Raw genomic sequence first — 20,959 nt, 5'->3', positions numbered from 1 at the left:
ATGTACCTGTCCAGTTTGCAACTGGGGCACAAGTGCTGCCACTAAAGGGGTGTCTGTGGCCCAATTTTTGGAAAAAAGGGAGACTCTGCTTGGAGTAATTCTTGCGGTGTTTTTAAAAATGAGCCAAGATGAACAAGTGATGGTTCAGCAAATGCTTTGCTACCCACCCCGGTGTCATCCTGGGGACAGTTAAGGCTTGCATATTTTTGAATGTGTTTGATGCAAATCAACTTGTCCAGTTTGCAACTGGGGCACAAGTGCTGCCACTGAAGTGGTGTCTGTGGGGCCCAATTTTTGGAAAAAAGGGAGAGTCTGCTTGGAGTCTCCTTGCTGTGTTTTACATGATTTTAGAAGGGCATGCCATGCCTATATCTGTGTCTCCTCCTCTTTTTCCTTGCCCAGCTGTTTAGTTTTCGCATGAGTATTTGTCCTTGTCACTTTCCCATGTGTTTGTGTTGTCTTGGAAGTTGTTTGTCACCTTTTGGACAACTTTGAGGGTGTTTTCCAGGTGTTTTTATGTGTTTGTGATTGCCTCCCATTGTTTCCTATGGGGTTCTAGAGTTCGACAAACGGTTCGACGAACGGCTCATCGAACGGGGCATTGTTCGACAAACCGAACCGAACTCAAACTCTAGGGGGGTGGCTCATCTCTACTCTTTACCCGGTTGAGAGATATCATATACTATGCCCCATAGCAGATGTTATTGCTAAATGGTGTGGAGGACTGCATATGAATTATTGCCACATTGTGGCCCTGACCCTCTGTCCCAAGACGTGGCTGTTGCAACTGGTGCATTGTTCACTTCCTCCTCCTCCTCCTACGCCACATTGTTGTTCCACCGAGGCCCCAATATCTGGTGGGAATCCCATAAGTACAGTGTTACACAGCTTGGCCTTATATTTGAGCATTTTTTATCCCGCTCCAGTGGTGAAAGTAGTGATGCTATGTTGTCTTTGTAGCGTTGATCCAGCAGGGTTGCTATCCAGTATTCACCACTGGTCAGAATACTTGCAACTCTAGTGTCATTGCGCAGGCTTAACCGCCTGTATTGGCTCATGTTTGCTAAGCTTCCCATAGTCAACGACAAGCTGTACTCAGTAGAGATAAGCCACCCCCATAGTGTTCGAGTTCGGTTCGTCGAACGGCTGGTGTGTTCGCCGAACGTTCGACGAACACCTTCGAACCCTATTGAAAACAATGGCAGGCAAACACAAATACATACAAACACATTATACATATACACATACAGTTAATAATAAACATTGCCATTATACCTACCGGTCCCGCGATGCGTCCTGCACTCTGTCTCCCGACACTTCTTCCGATCATCGCTGCATCCTACTGGTAACCAGCACTGATGATAGGACCTTTCCGTGATGTCATAGCATGTGACCAGTCACGTGTGTATTATCTCATTGGCTACAGACTGGTCACATGGCTATGACATCATGCTAGGTCCTGTCAGTGCATGTTGCCAGTATGCGGTGCTCGCCTGAGCATTTCCGTACTCAGTATACTCGGCGAGTACCGGCGAGATACTCGGGCACATGCTTGGCTCCCCGCTTCTGCATGTCGACTCTTTTCACAGAGTCAGGCCACATGCAGGGACTGGATGCCACAGCCGGTAAATAGCGGTGCCGGGAATCAGGTGATCGAAGATCACCGTTGTTATAGTAAGACGCCTGTAAGGCTACTATTGCAATGGTGGCAGCGGTCATGTCACTGCTAACCAACCTGCATCCTCTGCTCACTCATTGATTGATTAGACTATATGGGGGAAGAGGAGCGTCTTCCTCCCATTCAGTGCTGTCTGATGTAGCAGAGCTGCATGGGTTGAAGGAGAAAGAAGACAGAAGACCAGGATCGTGGAGGGGTGAGAGGGAGTAATAAACATGGAGTCTCTATGTGTGTCTGTGTATTTATTTCTATTAAAGTATTTTTTCTCTGTGTGGTGTCTTTTTTGTAACCCTTTATTGGAAATTCTTAATGGTCGGGTCAAACTTGCCTGACATTAAGAATCTCTGGCTTAATACTAGCTAGTAAAACAAAGCTAGTATTAACCCCTTGCTACCCAGCGAGCCACGCGGCATCAGGGCAGCTGGAAGAGTTGGATACAGCACCAGAAAATGGCACTTCTATGAAAGCGCCATTTTCTGGGGTGACTGCTGACTGCAATTCGCAGTGGAGAGGCCCAGAAAGCTCGGGCCAACCTGTGCTACGGATTCCAATCCCCAGCTGCCTAGTTGTACCTGGCTGGACACAAAAATGGGGCGAAGCCCATGTCTTTTTTTTTTTTAATTTTTTCATGAAATTCATGAAATAATTTAAAAAAGGGCTTTCCTATATTTTTAGTTCCTATCCGGGTACAAATAGGCAGCTGGGGGTTGGGGGCAGCCGTCCCTGCCTGCTGTACCTGGCTAGCATACAAAAATATGGCGAAGCCCACGTCATTTTTTTTCTTTTTTTTTTTTATTTTTTTGGCAAAAAACTTAAAAAAAAAATGCTTCCCTGGTTTTTCCATTGCCAGTGAAGGTAACACCAAGCAGTGGTGGTTAGCAGCCAGTAGCTGATTGGATTACCCTTAGCTACCAATACAAAAAATACAGTGGGAGCCCACGTAATTTTTTTAAAATTATTTCTTTAAGTAACTAAAAAAAATGGGCTTCCCTGTGTTTTGATTGCCTGATATCACAGTACTGTAAAAATAAATAATTAAAAAAACGACGCAGCGCTCCGCGGTATTTTTGATTCTCAGCGCAGATAAAGCAGACAGCTACGCGTTGCCACCCCCATCTTCCTGGCGTTACCTTGGCTGGCAATCAAAATACAGGGAAGCCCATCAATTTTTTTTATTTAAAAAAATAGTTTAAAAAAAATGCGTGGGCTCCCGCCGTATTTTGATCGCCAGTCAGGTAAAGCCAGGCAGCTGGGGGCTGGGATTCTCGTCAGCCCACAGCCACCCCTGGAAATGTCATATTGTTTCTTAGCACCATTTCCAGGCACTTTATCCGGCTCGTCTAGCGGCTGTGATGGCGGTGGCTTGCTGGGTAATAAAGGGGTTAATACCAGCTTTATATTCTCAGATGGTACTAAGCCCGAAATTCATGGTGTCATGCCAAAATAGACATGGCCACCATGAATTTCTAGTAAAGATAAGAAATACAACACAGAAAAATATTTTTATTTGAAATAAACACAACACAATTAGTGACTCCATCTTTATTGAACTAAAGAACCCCCCATACTCTGCAGTAGTCCTGGGTCGAGGGTCCCGTGATGTCCAATCCGGATCCAATATCATCTGATCGGTTTTCTGAAAGGCAAAGCGATCAGATGATGTGTCAGGTGTTCAAGGACCTGAATCACATGACATATCAGCTGATTGTATAAAAGCCGTTTATACAATAAGCTGATGCATCAGTAGAAAAAAAATTCACACATCTGTGCAGACTCCTATCAGATCGCTGCAGGACCCGGCGGTTATCAGCTTATGCGGTCACCTGACAGCCTCAGCTGATAGTTTAAGCCGGCCTGGTGGTAAAAAGCCAGCCTCACCACTGGACTTATACGATCAGCTGATGCCGTCAAGTAACCCCATCAGCTGATCACCGCGAGGTCCTGCAGCCATCGGACGTGTCCGGGAGTCTGCAGACAGGTGAATATGATATTTTTTTTTCTACTGTTCACTTTTTATTTCGCAGCTGCTTCCACCTCCTGTCTGGACATGGCGCTGGACGGGAGGTGGAAGCAGGGGTGGCGGTACCGGGAGGATCCACTCTTCTGTATTTACCAACACAAGGAATCCTCTTCCTGTACACGTGATTGTACTACCCACCCCTTGCGTTTATAGCTGTGTTTCTAGTCATAGAAACGCTTAGGGTAAGTTCACACACTGCGTTTTTTAAGATGCTGCGTTTTTGTGCATTTTTTCCCACAAAAAAACGCACAAAAACGCAGCATCTTAAAAAAACACATCAAAAAATGAATTTTTTTCCATTTTTGGCTGCGTTTTGCTGCGTTTGTGCTCACTGCGTTTTTATGCGTTTTTAAAGATTGTTGAGAACAAAAAAAGGTCTGATGTAATTTCCTTCTTCATTATGTTCTTCATTCTCCACTAGTGTATGCAGGAGAGCAAACAGTTGCAGAACTACAAGGCTCAGCATGCTCCATCCAGTACTGTAGGAGAGGCATGGGGAACAGAACTACAAGGCTCAGCATACTTCATCCACTAGTGTATGGAGGAGAGCAGACAGCAGCTGCAGAACTACAAGGCTCAGCATCCTCCATGCAGGACTGTATGCTGGAGGGAGAGGCAGGGGGGCAGAACTGCAAGGCTCAGTATACTTCATCCACTAGTGCATGCAGGAGAGCAGAAAGCAGCTGCAGAACAACAAGGCTCAGCATGCTGCATCCAGGACTGTATGCTGGAGGGAGAGACAGGGGTCGCAGAACTGCAAGGCTCAGCATACTTCATCCACTAGTGTATGGAGGAGAGCAGACAGGAGCTGCAGAACTACAAGGCTCAGCATCCTCCATCCAGGACTATACGCTGGAGGGAGAGGCAGGGGGGCAGAACTGCAAGGCTCAGCATACTTCATCCACTAGTGCATGCAGGAGAGCAGAAAGCAACTGCAGAACTACAAGGCTCAGCATGCTGCATCCAGAACTGTATGTTGGAGGGAGAGACAGTGGGCGCAGAACTATAAGGCTCAGCATGATCCATTCACTGGTGTATGCAGTAGAGAAGACAGCAGATGCAGAACTACAAGGCTCAGCATTCTCCATCCAGGACTGTATGCAGGAGTTTCCCCCCCCCCCCAAAAAATGATGTGGGCTTCGCCAAATCTTTGTATTCTAGCCAGGTACAGCAGGCAGCTACGGGCTGCCCCCAACCCCCCGGCTGAGAACCAAAAACATAGGGAAGCCCTTTTTTTTAATTATTTCATGAATTTCATGAAATAATTTTTAAAAAAATAATGACGTGGGCTTCGCCCAATTTTTTATGTCCAGCCAGGTACAACTAGGTAGCTGGGGATTGGTATCTGCAGCTCAGGGTGCCCAAGCTTTCTGGGCACCCCCGCTGTGAATTGCAGTCTGCAGCCGCCACAGAAAATGGCACTTTCATAGAAGCGCCATCTTCTGGTGCTGTATCCAACTCTTCCAGCTGCCCTGGTGACGGATGGCTCTCTGGGTAATAATGGGGTTAGGGCTAGCTGTATATTATAAACTGGCCCTAAGCCAGAAATTCATGGTGTCACACCAATATTAGACATGGCCACCATGAATTTCTAGTACAGATAAAAAAAACACAACACACCGAAAAATATTTTTATTAGAAATAAAACACAACACAATTAGTGACTCCATCTTTATTGAAATAAAGAACCCCCCTCCACAGTAATCCTGGGTCAAGGGTCTCACGCCGTCCAATCCAGATCCAATATCATCTGATCGGTTTGCTGGAAGGCAAAGCGATCAGAGGATGTGTCAGGTTCAAGGGTCTGAATCACATGACACATCAGCTGATTGTATAAACGGCTTTTATACAATCAGCTGATGCATCAGTGCAAAAAAAAAAAAAAAAACCTACAAACTTCTGTGCAGACTCCTGTCCGACGGCATCAGCTGATAGTTTAGCCGGCCGGGCGGTAAAAATCCGGCCTCACCGCTCGACTTATAGTGTCAGCTGATTCAGTCAGGTGACCGCATCAGCTGATCATCGCCAGGTCCTTCAGCCATCGGACGTGGAGTGAGAGAGAAGAGAGAGAGAAGGATAGAGAAGAGAGAGAGAAGAGAGAGAAGAGAGAAAGAGAAGAGAGAGAGAGAGAAGAGAGAGAGAAGGTAGAGAGAGAGAATAGAGAGAGGGGAGAGAGACAGAGGAGAGCAAAGAGAGAGGGAAGAGAGAGAGGAGAGAGAAGAGAGAAGATAGAGAGAGGGAAGAGAATAGAGAGAGGGGAGAGAGACAGAGGAGAGCAAAGAGAGAGGGAAGAGAGAGAGAAGAGAGAAGATAGAGAGAGGGAAGAGAGAGAGGAGAGAGAGAAGAGAGAGAAGATCGAGAGAGAGAAGAGAGAGAGAGGAGAGAGAAGAGAGAGAGAAGAGAGAGAGAAGAGAGAATGGAGAGAGAAGAGAGAGAAGAGAAAGAAGAGAGAGAATTGAAGAGAGAAGAGAGGAGAGAGAGAAAAGAGAGAGAGAAAAAAGAGAGAGAGGAGAGAGCGAGGAGAGAGAGAAGAGAGCGAGGAGGGAGAGAAGAGAGAGAGAGAAAGAGAGGAGAGAGAGAGACACGCAGGCACTACCGCCCTCATCATCATTCCAGCACACACCCCGACACTACCGCACACATCATCATCCCCGCACGCATCCCGACACTACTGCCCCCATCATCATCCCCGCACACACCCCGACACTGCCGCACCCATAATCATCCCTGCACACACCCCGCCACTACCACACACATCATCATCACCGCACATACAAGCACTACCGCACTCATCATCATCCCCGCAGATACGCAAGCACTACTTGAGTGAAGTCTCCGGTGACAGCGCAGTTCACTTTAGGTGCTGCGTGGAGCTGACACAGAGCGGTCGTGTTCTACATCGCTCCTTGTCAGCTTGATGTAGCAGAGCTGAAAGCGTCATGTGGATTACGTTGGACCTGGATGGGTGTTTGGGGATTAATAAAGTGGTAAGTGAAGGTTTTTTTTGGTCTTTTATTCCAAATAAAGGATTTTTCGCTGTGTGTGTTTATTTACTTTCACTTACAGGTTAATCATGGAAGGTATCTCGGTGAGACGCCTAATTAATCTAGGACTTAATGGAGGCTATAAGCTGCCATTTAACTCCTTATTACCCCGATTGCCACCGCACCAGGGCAATTCGGGATGAACCGGGTTGAGTCCCGGGACTATTGCATCTAATGGATGCGGCAATTCCGGGCAGCTGCTGGCTGATAATGTTAGGGTACTGAGCTCCCCCCAACGTGGCGCTCCCCGTCCTAACAATACCAGCCTCCAGCCATGTGGCTTTATCTTGGCTGGTATCAAAATTGGGGGGGAACCGCAGGTTTTTCTTTTTTTTTAAATTATTTATTTATTTTACTGCACGATATAGACCCGCCCGGCGGCAGCTGTGATTGGTTTCAGTGAGACAGCTGTCACTCAGCGTGGGGGCGTGTCTAACTGCAACCAATCATGGGCGCCGAAGGGTGGGGAAAGCAGGGAATACCAGATTGAATAATGAGGGGCAGCCATTTTCAAAAGAGGAAAAGCAGCCGCAGCTTTGTGACAGCCATGCAGCTGATCGGTGAGTAGGAAAGAGAGAGGGATTGTGCTGGGGACGCAGGACGCATGCAAATACACAACATGCGCACATAGCCTTACTGTGAAAAGCCATGCTTTTGGTGATCAACCCGTTATTGAATGTTAACTCGAACTGTCAAACGTGAAGCAAATCGTTCGAGTTCATCGAACGACTCGAACATCGCCCAAAGCAACTCGAATTTGAAATTGGTGAACACCACTCATCTCTAGTCCTTAGTCACAGGTGTGTGGACTAGCACCTATATATCACCCCAGCCACACTGCAGTGATGCCACTGACCTACGTTCCTTACCACTCTGCTCAGCAGACAGCTCCTCCTCCTCTAAAACTGTCTTCTGGCTGTAGAGTTTGAGACATGGACGCTTTCAGCCCAAAAACCTTACCTCAGTGCCCTATGTGGATGACAGCCCAGATAAATGAGTCAATGTTTCCTCCTGCTCATTCTTCTCCTGTGCCACCACCTTGTCCATTATGGCCTCCAACATTTGTAGCGCCCCTGAGCCACTCAGGATGCAGGGCCTACCCCCAGGGACCTGGAACATCAATGCCAGCAACACCCACACACACAAAAATCCTAGTTCCCACTCCAAACCAGGGGTAATTGGCTAGCCAAACACAAGGTGATAGCCATCTAGAGGGCGGAGCCAGACCAGGGGACTAGGCAACTTGGTGGGAGGGGACAGCAGTAGTCAGTAGTCTAGAGTAGACCTTCACGAACCTCACTGACCCACAGATCCGGGGGCACCAGCAGTAAGCAAGGATCAGGGTTCAGGGCACATACCAGCCCTACAGGGTCCACACTGCCCGCCGTATGGACAAGGATACTGCCACAAAAAGGGACAGTCGGGCCCCAAACCGCTTCAAGCTACGGGGACCCAACCACTCTAAGGGTGCCGGGGACAGAGCAACCGAGACATCAACTGGCACTGGAACTACAGGGACCTGAACCAGCCATCCGAGGGTCAAGAGTAGAGATGAGCGAACCGGTCGTGGTTCGGCTTGAGTTCGGTTCGTCGAACGGAGGTCCCGTTCGAGTTCAGTTCGTCGAACGTTCGACGAACCAAACTCGAACCACATAGGAAACAATGGCAAGCATTCACAAACACATAAAAACACCTAGAAAACACCCTCAAAGGTGTCCAAAAGGTGACAAATAACTCACAACACAAACACATGGGAAAGTGACAAGGCCATATACTCATGCGAAAACAAAAGAGCTGGACAAGGAAAAAGATGGTGACACACAGATATAGGCATGGCACGCCCTTCTAAAATCATGTAAAACACCAAGGTGACTCCAAGCGGAGTCTCCCTATTTTCCAAAAATTGGGCCACACACACACACCTCTTCAGTGGCAGTAGTTGTGCTCCAGTTGTACACTTCACAGCTATATTTGCATCAAGCACATTAAAAAATATGCCATTCTTAACCGTCCCCAGGATGACACCGGGGTAGGTAGCAAAGTCTTTCCTGATCCCAGCTCTGTTCATCTTGGCTCCTTTTAAAAAACACAGCAAGCAAGGGTTACTCCAAGTGGAGTCTCCCTTTTTTCCAAAAATTGGGCCACACACACACCCACCCCATCAGTGGCAGCAGTTGTGCCCCAGTTGTACACTTCACAGCTAGATTTGCATCAAGCACATTCAAAAATACGCCATCCTTAACCGTCCCCAGGATGACACCGGGGTAGGTAGCAAAGTCTTTGCTGAACCATTACTTGTTCATCTTGAGTCCTTTTAAAAAACACAGCAAGCAAGGGTTACTCCAAGCGGAGTCTCCCTTTTTTCCAAAAATTGGGCCACACAGACACTAACCCCTTCAGTGGCAGCAGTTGTGCCCCAGTTGTACACTTCACAGCTAGATTTGCATCAAGCACATTCAAAAATACGCCATACTTAACCGTTTCCAGGATGACACCGGGGTAGGTAGCAAAGTCTTTGCTGAACCATGACTTGTTCATCTTGGCTCCTTTTAAAAAACACAGCAAGCAAGGGTTACTCCAAGCGGAGTCTCCCTTTTTTCCAAAAATTGGGCCACACAGACACCACATCAGTGGCAGCACTTGTGCCCTAGTTGCAAACAGGATGTTTTGATTTGCATCAAGCACATTCCAAATCCACAAGCATTTACTCTCCCCAGGATGACACAGGGGTAGTAAATTCCTTGTGGATCCATGACTTGTTCATTTTGATGAACGTTAGTCTGTCCACATTGTCACTGGACAGACGCGTGCGCTTATTTGTCAGCACACACCCAGCAGCACTGAAGACACGTTCAGAGACAACGCTGGCAGCTGGACACGACAAAATCTCCAAGGCGTAAGTTGAGAGCTCTGGCCATTTTTCAAGATTTGAAACCCAAAATGAGCAAGGCTCCATTTGCAAAGTCATGGCATCAATGTTCATTTGGAGATACTCCTGTATAGTGATGAGCGAGCATGCTTGTCACTACTCGGTACTCGCACGAGTATCGCTGTACTCGGGCTGCTCGGCGGGGACCGAGTAATCTCGCGATACTCGTGCTGTACTCGTGGTCTTCATTTCTGCATGTTGGCGCTCTTTTGAGAGCCAGCCCTCATGCAGGGATTGGCTGGCAGACCACTGCAATGCCACAGCCCTGTTAGTTGTGGAATTGCAGTGATTGGCCGGCCTGCACAGCGTGACCGAGCCTTTATATCGGCCGGCGCGCTGTGCTCTGCTCACAGCTATTCAGACATTCAGTGTAGGGAGAGTGTCGCTGATTCAGGGAAAGCTTTGCGGCCCTTTATAGCTTTTTCAGTTGCAGGGCTGCAAACAGTGTGACCAAAAGTCCTTCTCAGGACTATTCTAGTTGTATACAGGCAGGCAGGGTATAGCCAGGTCGGAGTACAGTAGCAGAGTCCTTCTCAGGACTACTGTTGCTATATACAGGCAGGGTATAGCCAGGTCTGAATACAGGCTAGTAGTAAGAGAATATGTCTGGCTCACTGTGTATAAACTAGGTGCCCAGAAAAAATAAGTCAATCAAATGGATAATAATTCTGGCACACTAAAAAACGAGCATGAAGAAATTTTGCTTGATTGTGGAATCAGTTTTATTAGTGCAAAAACAAGATCAATTCATCCGACGTTTCGACCGTTTTGGTCTTTATCAAGGATAGAATTATCTATATCGTAATGGGAGGATATGAATTCAATAGAGACTGGTCATCACCATTAGGTATGAGTGATCAGAAGGTTCCGATCCTATGTCTTTTGTGTTGGCCTGGAACACAGAGTAATGACTGATGGCAGCACATTAAGATTCCCTCACTGACTGGTTCTCAGTTACCTCCAAGACAAGCAAAAACTTTAAAGTAACCAAGGCGTGAGCCATAAAGAGCTGTTGTCATAAGCAGGGGGATACCTATGTCCCTGGTGAGATAAACAGGGCAAAGCAGGCAAACTATCAGGCAGTGGGGTGCAGGATTCTTGTGGTGGTGGTATAGGGTATAGGCCCCTGGTTAAGTGCACTTAACCAGGGGCCTATACCCTATACCACCACCACAAGAATCCTGCACCCCACTGCCTGATAGTTTGCCTGCTTTGCCCTGTTTATCTCACCAGGGACATAGGTATCCCCCTGCTTATGACAACAGCTCTTTATGGCTCACGCCTTGGTTACTTTAAAGTTTTTGCTTGTCTTGGAGGTAACTGAGAACCAGTCAGTGAGGGAATCTTAATGTGCTGCCATCAGTCATTACTCTGTGTTCCAGGCCAACACAAAAGACATAGGATCGGAACCTTCTGATCACTCATACCTAATGGTGATGACCAGTCTCTATTGAATTCATATCCTCCCATTACGATATAGATAATTCTATCCTTGATAAAGACCAAAACGGTCGAAACGTCGGATGAATTGATCTTGTTTTTGCACTAATAAAACTGATTCCACAATCAAGCAAAATTTCTTCATGCTCGTTTTTTAGTGTGCCAGAATTATTATCCATTTGAATACAGGCTAGTGACCAAAAGAGTCCTTGTCAGGACTATTGTACCAGTATACAGGCAGGCAGGCAGGCAGGGTAGTGGTGACCGTATACCAGCCTTCATCATATCTGGGGCTGGTGTACACAGTGTAAAACAGTCCAGATAGTGTCTGACTTGTCTGTAATTGTCGCTCCCCAAAAAAACCTGTTAGGTTATTATTGCGTCCGTGCTTGGTTTTTAAAACCGCACGTGTGTGCCTGTTGGTGGCAGCGTACAGGTGCACTTGTGTGCAATTTCCACACACTTTGATATAACGCACAAGTAGTGAATATACACGTCAGCAGTGCACAGCATTGCAAAATGCGCAAGGGCATTGGCAAGGAACAAGGAAGTGGACGTGATGGTGGTGCAGGCAGAGGCCGAGGTCGTGGGCAAGCTCTAAATTCACCACAACAAAGGGCCACATCTAGTCGCTCGCACGTCCTGTCCCAAATTCTTGGGGACCGCAGCAGTACACCGCTCTTGAACCAAGACCAGTGTCAACAGGTTGTTAGTTGGATAGCAGATAATGCTTCCAGTCAGATTGGCACCACCACAAACACTCTGTCTTCCACACGGTCAAGTGTCAGTAGCCGTGATACTGCACCGCACATTTCTGAACCTGATCCTCCTTCCTACCACCAGGCTGAGTACACGTCCTCCTCGGACATTAATGATCCCACACTTGGACACTCGGAAGAGCTGTTCACGTTTCCATTCACACATTCTGGCCTCTCGCCAGCTCATATTGAAGTGGGTCATGAGGAGATCGTCTGTACAGATGGCCAAATATTTGAGCAGCCACGTTCTCTCGAAGTTGGCAACGTGTCTCAACAAGTGGTGGACGATGATGAGACACAATTGTCAGCAAGTCAGGAGGAGGAGCAGGGTGCGGAAGAGGAAGACGACGTGGTGGATGATCCAGTAACTGACCCAACCTGGCAGGAGGATATGCAGAGCGAGGACAGCAGTGCACAGGGGGAGGGAGGCGTAGCATCACAACAGGCAGTAAGAAGCAGGGTGGTGGCCCCAGGCAGAAGTCAGGCAACCGTTCCCCGGAACAACACGACGACACAAGGTGCCTGTACAAATGTTAGGTCTTCCCGAGTCTGGCAGTTTTTTAAGTTGGATCCAGATGATTCAAAAAAGGCCATTTGCAACACCTGCCGTGCCAGCATCAGCAGGGGTACCAAAACTAGCAGCCTGACCACCACCAGCATGATCAGGCACATGTCAGCCAAGCACCCGACTTTGTGGGAAGTACAACAGAGTCGAGGAGCAGTGCTTGCTGATGTCACTGCTACGTCTTCGCTGGTTGTGCATGTGAGCCAATCCTCTGTCCATGCTGCCTGCGAACAAGCCTCCTCCACTCCTGCACCTGCAGTTGCCTACGCAGAAAGAACACCATCATCAAGCACGTCCTTGTCCCAGCGCAGCGTTCAGTTATCCATTCAGCAAACCTTTGAACGCAGGCGCAAATACACTGCCAACACCCCACATGCCACAGTTCTAAATGCTAACATTTCGCGACTGCTTGCGCTGGAAATGTTGCCTTTTAGGCTGGTGGAGACTGAAGCATTCCGTGACCTGATGGCGGCAGCTGTCCCACGTTACTCGGTCCCCAGCCGCCACTATTTCTCCCGGTGTGCCGTCCCCGCGTTGCATAACCACGTGTCACAAAACATCACACGTGCCCTGAACAACGCTGTTTCACCCAAGGTCCACCTAACCACAGACACGTGGACAAGTGCTTGTGGGCAAGGCCGCTACATCTCGTTGACGGCACACTGGGTTAATATTGTGGAAGCTGGGACCCAGTCTGAGCGAGGGACGGAACACGTCCTTCCCACACCAAGGTTTGCAGGCCCTACCTCAGTCAGTGTTTCACCCACACTCTACAGCTCCGGAATGTCATGCTCTTCAGCCTCCTCCTCCTCCTGCGCATCCTCATCCACTGTGCCCTCCACACCAGTCACAAGCTGGAAGCACTGCAGCACTGCCTCGGCGAAGCGGCAACAGGCTGTGCTGAAGCTAATCTGCATAGGTGACAAACCCCACAATGCAGAAGAGCTGTGGACAGCTCTGAAACAGCAGGCAGATCACTGGCTCACACCTCTGAACCTAAAGCCAGGAAAGGTCGTGTGTGACAATGGCCGGAACCTGGTGGCGGCTTTGAGGCGAGGCCAGCTGACACATGTTCCATGCGTGGCCCATGTGCTCAACCTCGTGGTTCAGCGGTTTATAAAGTCATACCCAGAGCTGTCTGATCTACTGGTAAAAGTTCGCCGCCTGTCTGCACATTTTCGAAAGTCACCTACTGCTTCAGCCGGCCTTGCCGGCTTTCAGCGCCGTTTGCATCTTCCGGCTCACAGACTGGTGTGTGATGTCCCCACGCGTTGGAATTCAACTCTGCACATGTTGGTCAGGATATGTGAGCAGAAGAGGGCAGTTGTTGAGTACCTGCATCACCTAAGCCGTCGGGAAATGGGTCAAACTCCACACATAACACCTGAGGAGTGGAGATGGATGTCAGACCTATGTACCATCCTCCAAAACTTTGAGGACTCCACCAAGATGGTGAGTGGTGATGACGCCATTATTAGCGTCACCATACCGCTACTCTGCCTTCTAAAACGGTCTCTGCTGAAAAACAAACATGATGCATTGCAGGCGGAGCGCGATGAGTTGCAGCAAGAAACAGTAGTGGGTGTGGGTGATAACACACAGCCCAGCCTCGTCTCATCACAACGTGCAGTGGAGGACTATGACGAGGAGGAGGATGAAGACATGGAGCAACTCTCCGGCCAAATTGAGGATATGACATGCACACCAGTCATATCCTCGGTTCAGCGTGGCTGGCCAGAGGACAGGGTAGATGAGGAGGAGGAGGAGGAGGAGGAGGAGGAGGACAGCATGTTCAGTCATCTTGTTGGTCAGGCTACTGAAGTCCTGGCTGTTAAGAGTCTGGCGCACATGGCTGACTTTATGGTAAGCTGCCTGTCTCGTGACCCTCGCGTTAAGAACATCTTGGCCGACAATCATTACTGGTTGGTAACACTGTTAGACCCACGCTACAAGGAGAACTTTTTGTCTCTTATTCCCGTGGAGGAGAGGTCAACCAAAATGCAGCAGTTTCGGAAGGCCATACTCACGGAAGTAGGCAAAGCATTCCCCTTACAAAACGCTAGCGGCATAGGTCATGAATCAGTGGACAACCGAGGCGTACAGCCGAGAGAGGCACAAGTCCAATCCGCCAGAGGTAGGGGAACAGTCTTTAAGATGTGGGACAGTTTTCTCAGCCCCTCACGTACCACAGCCCCTGAGGTGCGGGGTAGTGCCACAAGAAATCCTAAGTTTGCCCAGATGCTGAAGGAGTACCTTGCAGATCGAACAACAGTACTCCGACATTCCTCTGTGCCTTACAATTATTGGGTATCCAAGCTGGACACGTGGCATGAATTGGCTCTCTACGCCTTGGAAGTCCTGGCCTGCCCTGCTGCTAGCGTTTTGTCAGAGCGTGTTTTTAGTGCCGCAGGTGGAATCATTACAGATAAACGCACCCGCCTGTCAACTGAAAATGCTGACAGGCTGACTCTGATCAAGATGAACAAGGGTTGGATTGGGCCAGACTTCACCACACCACCAGCAAATGAGAGCGGAATTTAAAGTTTGCCATGTACCTCCACTCACCCATGGGTACACACTTCTGGACTTTGGATAATCGCTGGACTCCTCCTCCTTCTCCTCATGCGCCACCATGATGATGACCGTTACAAATTGCAATACTTAGGCCTTTGTTTCAGGTATACCCCCAGTGGTAAATTTTTTCGCCCATTCTTTGCAGAATGGACATTACAACGACAGGAGACCCGCTCCTTTGCAATGGGAACAATGTTTTGAGGCCCTCATGCACGTCTCTACCCAGGGACAACGTGGAGCCTCCCAATTTTTGGCTGCCCTGCCTAAGGGCTATACTATAATACACCCACTTCCTTAAAATGGACACTTAATGTTTTGAGGCCCTCATGCACGTCTCTACCCAGGGACAACGTGGAGCCTCCCAATTTTTGTCTGCCCTGCCTAAGGGCTATACTATAATACACCCACTTCCTTAAAATGGACACTTAATGTTTTGAGGCCCTCATGCACGTCTCTACCCAGGGACAACGTGGAGCCTCCCAATTTTTGGCTGCCCTGCCTAAGGGCTATACTATAATACACCCACTTCCTTAAAATGGACACTTAATGTTTTGAGGCCCTCATGCACGTCTCTACCCAGGGACAACGTGGAGCCTCCCAATTTTTGGCTGCCCTGCCTAAGGGCTATACTATAATACACCCACTTCCTTAAAATGGACACTTAATGTTTTGAGGCCCTCATGCACGTCTCTACCCAGGGACAATGTGGAGCCTCCCAATTTTTGGCTGCCCTGGCAAAGGGCTATACTGAAATAGACCCACTTCCTTACAATGGGCACTTCAGGTTTACAGGCCATCATGCACGTCTCTATCCAGGGACAACGTGGAGCCTCCCAATTTTTGGCTGCCCTGGCAAAGGGCTATACTAAAATAGACCCACTTCCTTACAATGGGCACTTCAGGTTTACAGGCCATCATGCACGTCTCTATCCAGGGACAATGTGGAGCCTCCCAATTTTTGGCTGCCCTGCCTAAGGGCTATACTACAATAGACCCACTTCCTTACAATGGGCACTTCAGGTTTACAGGCCATCATGCACGTCTCTATCCAGGGACAATGTGGAGCCTCCCAATTTTTGGCTGCCCTGCCTAAGGGCTATACTATAATACACCCACTTCCTGACAATGGGCACTTCAGGTTTACAGGCCATCATGCACGTCTCTATCCAGGGACAATGTGGAGCCTCCCAATTTTTGGCTGCCCTGCCTAAGGGCTATACTACAATAGACCCACTTCCTTACAATGGGCACTTCAGGTTTACAGGCCATCATGCACGTCTCTATCCAGGGACAACGTGAAGCCTCCCAATTTTTGGCTGCCCTGGCAAAGGGCTATACTAAAATAGACCCACTTCCTTACAATGGGCACTTCAGGTTTACAGGCCATCATGCACGTCTCTATCCAGGGACAATGTGGAGCCTCCCAATTTTTGGCTGCCCTGCCTAAGGGCTATACTATAATACACCCACTTCCTGACAATGGGCACTTCAGGTTTACAGGCCATCATGCACGTCTCTATCCAGGGACAATGTGGAGCCTCCCAATTTTTGGCTGCCCTGCCTAAGGGCTATACTACAATAGACCCACTTCCTTACAATGGGCACTTCAGGTTTACAGGCCATCATGCACGTCTCTATCCAGGGACAATGTGGAGCCTCCCAATTTTTGGCTGCCCTGCCTAAGGGCTATACTACAATAGACCCACTTCCTTACAATGGGCACTTCAGGTTTACAGGCCATCATGCACGTCTCTATCCAGGGACAACGTGGAGCCTCCCAATTTTTGGCTGCCCTGGCAAAGGGCTATACTAAAATAGACCCACTTCCTTACAATGGGCACTTCAGGTTTACAGGCCATCATGCACGTCTCTATCCAGGGACAATGTGGAGCCTCCCAATTTTTGGCTGCCCTGCCTAAGGGCTATACTATAATACACCCACTTCCTGACAATGGACACTTAATGTTTTGAGGCCCTCATGCACGTCTGTATGCAGGGGCATTGGTGAACCTCACAATTTTGGACTGCCCTGGCAAAGGAAAATACTACAAAGACTCACTTCCTCAAAATGGGCACATTAGACTCAAGAGGCCTTCATGTACGTCTCTTCTCAGGGACATCGGAGTGCCACACAATGTTTTCACGTAAAATCTTTCATGTATTAATCTCAAAAAGTAACATACACCAGCTCTATCTCACTATTGGGTATGTGCCCTTAACATTTCCGCCATGAAAAATCATTTTGGGGTCATTTTGGAAGGTTTTCTGGTGAGTCCGTAAAAATGGCGTAAAACGCGGACAAAATTGTTCACAGCTGTGACTTTTCAGTGATAAATGCTTCAAGGGGTCTTCCCCATGCTGTTGCCATGTCATTTGAGCACTCTTCTGAGACTTTTGTGACATTTTTAGGGTTTCTCCATGCTGCCGGGGGGTCATTTCACAAAAATACTCGGGTCTCCCATAGGATAACATTGGGCTCGTTGCTCGGCCCGAGTACACGAGTATCTTGGGATGCTCGGCCCGAGCTTCGAGCACCCGAGCTTTTTAGTACTCGCTCATCACTACTCCTGTATCATCCTCTCCAGCCGTTGACTATGTGTCAGACTTGTTGTCTCTGGTGGCCTTGCAAAGGACGGTCTAAAAAAATAATGAAAAGATTCCATAAAATTGCTGTTACCAGCACCAGATACGGTGCTACTGGTACGGGTAGACTGTTGAAGATGACGAGACCGTCCCATGTTTTTCAAGTTACAACTGGGAGATTCACTTCCTGCACCTGCACGGTTGTTTGGTGGAAAAGCCGAGCTAAGATCGAGTAACAGCTTCTGCTGATACTCCTGCATACGTGCGTCCCTTTCTATGGCTGGAATTATGTCACAAAATTTGGACTTGTACCGGGGATCTAATAGTGTGGCAAGCCAGTAGTCATCATCACTTCTAATTTTGACAATACGAGGGTTATGTTGGAGGTAGTGCAGCAAGAAGGCGCTCATGTGTCTTGCGCAGCCATGCGGACCAAGTCCACGCTGTGTTTGTGGCATAGAGGTGCTAACCGTTCTTTCTTCCTCTGACATCTCCCCCCAACCTCTTTCAACTGAAATTTGACCAAGGTCTCCCTCATCCGCTGAGTCTTCCATGTCCATGGACAGTTCGTCATCCATTTCTTCATGTTCTCCTGCACCTTCCTCAACATTTCGCCTGCTACCGTGCGCCCTTGTTGATCCCTGTCCCCCATGGTCACATGCCTGCCTCGTTGGTGATGATGAACGTCTGGACCTTGGTGATGTTGTTGTCCCTTGCGCATATGAATCCTCCTGTAGTTCCTCCCCTTCCTGTTGTCCCACCCCCTGACTCCGAATAGTGTTTAGCGTGTGCTCCAGAATGTAAATAACTGGAATTGTCATGCTGATAATGGCATTGTCAGCGCTAAACATATTCGTTGCCATGTCGAAACTGTGCAGAAGGGTGCATAGGTCCTTGATCTGAGACCACTCCATCAGGGTGATCTGTCCCACCTCTGCATCTCGTTGGCCCAGGCTATACGTCATGACGTATTGCACCATGGCTCGGCGGTGCTGCCACAGTCGCTGTAACATGTGGAGAGTCGAATTCCAGCGTGTCGCCACATCGCATTTCAGGCGATGAACCGGCAGGCCGAAAGACTTCTGGAGTGATGCAAGTCGCTCAGCTGCGGCGGTTGAACGGCGGAAGTGAGCAGACAGTTTTCATGCCCTGGTCAGAAGGCCATCTAGGCCGGGATAGTGTGTTAAAAATTGCTGGACAACAAGGTTCAACACGTGAGCCATACAAGGCACGTGTGTCACCTTGCCCAGGCGAAGGGCCGCACCCAGGTTTGCAGCATTGTCGCACACGGCCTTACCAGGCTGCAGATTGAGTGGAAACAACCATTTATTAAACTCGGACCGCAGAGCTGACCACAACTTTTCAGCTGTGTGACTCTTATTCCCAAGACATGTCAAGCTAAAGACCGCCTGATGCCGTTGCGCTCTCCTGCCAGCATAGTATTGAGGGGTGCGTGATTCCTTCTGCGCAGTGAGAACGCTGGTGGCCTGACCAGGCAGGCTTGGGGCGGAGGTGGAGGACACAGATGAGGTGGAGGAGGCAGAAGCAGTTGCGGAACTTGGACAGACAGAGAATTGACACACAAGTCGTGGGGACGGCAAGACTTGTGCAGCAGACCCTTCACCATATATCACCATAGTTACCCAGTGCCCAGTCAGCGACATGTAACGTCCCTGTCCATGCTTACTGGTACAAGTATCGGTGGTGAAATGCACCCGTTGACACACAGAGTTTCTCAAGTAAGCGGTGATGTTGTGTGCGACATGCTGGTGTAGCGCGGGCACACCTTTCTTAGAGAAGTAGTGGCGACTAGGCATCTGGTACTGGGGCACAGCGACAGACATTAGGTCTCTAAAATCCTCTGTGTCCACTAGGCAGAAAGGCAGCATTTCGGTAGCCAAGAGCTTACAGAGGGATAAAGTCAACCTCTTAGCTTTGTCATGGGTCGCAGGAAATGGCCTTTTATTTGTCCACATCTGAAGGAGAGAGATCTGGCTGCTGTGTGTAGACGGTGTTGAGTAGGGTGTCCCTGGAAAAATGCAGCTTTGTGAGGAAAGTGCAGGCGTAGACATGATGTCGCCTTCATCCAACGTTGGTGCTATCAATGTCTGAGAGAGCTGTACACACGTACTTTTTTCCCCTTCCAAACCAACTGACGACCTACCAAGCAAACTGCCTGTTGCGGTTACAGTGGTGGAAGGTGTGCGTGGAAAACCAGGTGTGACAGCTGTCCGCACAGTTCTAGAAGATGAAGAGCGCGCGGATGCACTAGAAGGGGCAGGCGATGGATGGTTCGCTCCGCTAAGCCGCATTGCAGCACGGTGAGCTTCCCACCGGGACATATGATATTTATTCATGTGACGATTCATGGAAGAAGTTGTCAAACTGCTGAGGTTTTGCCCTCTACTAACAGAATCACGACAAATTTTACAGATCACATAATTTGGGTGATCTTTTGCTATGTCAAAAAAGGACCAGGCTAGGCAAGGCTTAGAGGGCATGCGACCTGCTGATCCACCCCGACTAGTGCTCAGAGGCACAGTGGTGGCTGAGGATGCAGTTGTAGACGTGCTACCAGTACTCCTACTCTGTCCAGGAAGGCGCAAGGTAACTTCTTCGTCAGTTGCATCCTCCTCCCCCGTCTCTGTTGACCTCCTCGAGGGCCTGACTGTGGGTTGACAGTAGGTGGGATCTAGAACTTCCTCATCAATTGTTGTGTTTGCACTCCCCTCACCCTCAGACCGAGCCTCTTCTTGCCCTGACCGAATATTTAAGTTGTCATCCCAATCTGGTATCTGCGTCTCATCGTCATCACTATGTTCCTCATTGTCTATAACAACAGGTGTTACAGTTTGTGAAAAAGGGTCAACATTATGCTTAGAAACTTGGTCCTCACGGCCTGAATCAGAGTCACAAAGGTTCTGGGCATCACTGCAGACCATTTCCTGGTCTGTACTCACTGTAGCTTGGGAGCAGACCTCTGATTCCCAGGCTATAGTGTGACTGAACAGCTCTGCAGACTCAGCCATCTCAGTTCCACCATACTGTGCAGGGCGGATGGAGACTTCAGAGCTGGGAGAAAGCAAGTTTGATTGGGATGACAACTCAGAGGACTGGTGTTTTTTGGATGCGGTAGTTGAGGTGGCGGAGAGGGCACTTGTTGGACCACTTGAGATCCATTCAAGCATTTTCCTTTTTTGGCCATCATCTACCTTTGTTCCAGTTGTTCGTGTCCGTAAAAAAGGGAGCACATCGGATTGTCCACGGTAAGTAGTAGACATTTTACTTTTGCTGGAAGATGGTCTATCTTCAGCAGATGTTAATGGAGCTTTGCCACCTTCCCCACGGACAAACCCTTTTTTTCCTTT

Source organism: Anomaloglossus baeobatrachus, chromosome 3 (assembly GCF_048569485.1).
Source record: "Anomaloglossus baeobatrachus isolate aAnoBae1 chromosome 3, aAnoBae1.hap1, whole genome shotgun sequence".
NCBI lineage: Eukaryota > Metazoa > Chordata > Amphibia > Anura > Aromobatidae > Anomaloglossus > Anomaloglossus baeobatrachus.
The sequence above is the reverse complement of the archived record's forward strand: the minus strand, read 5'-3'. Positions refer to the sequence as shown.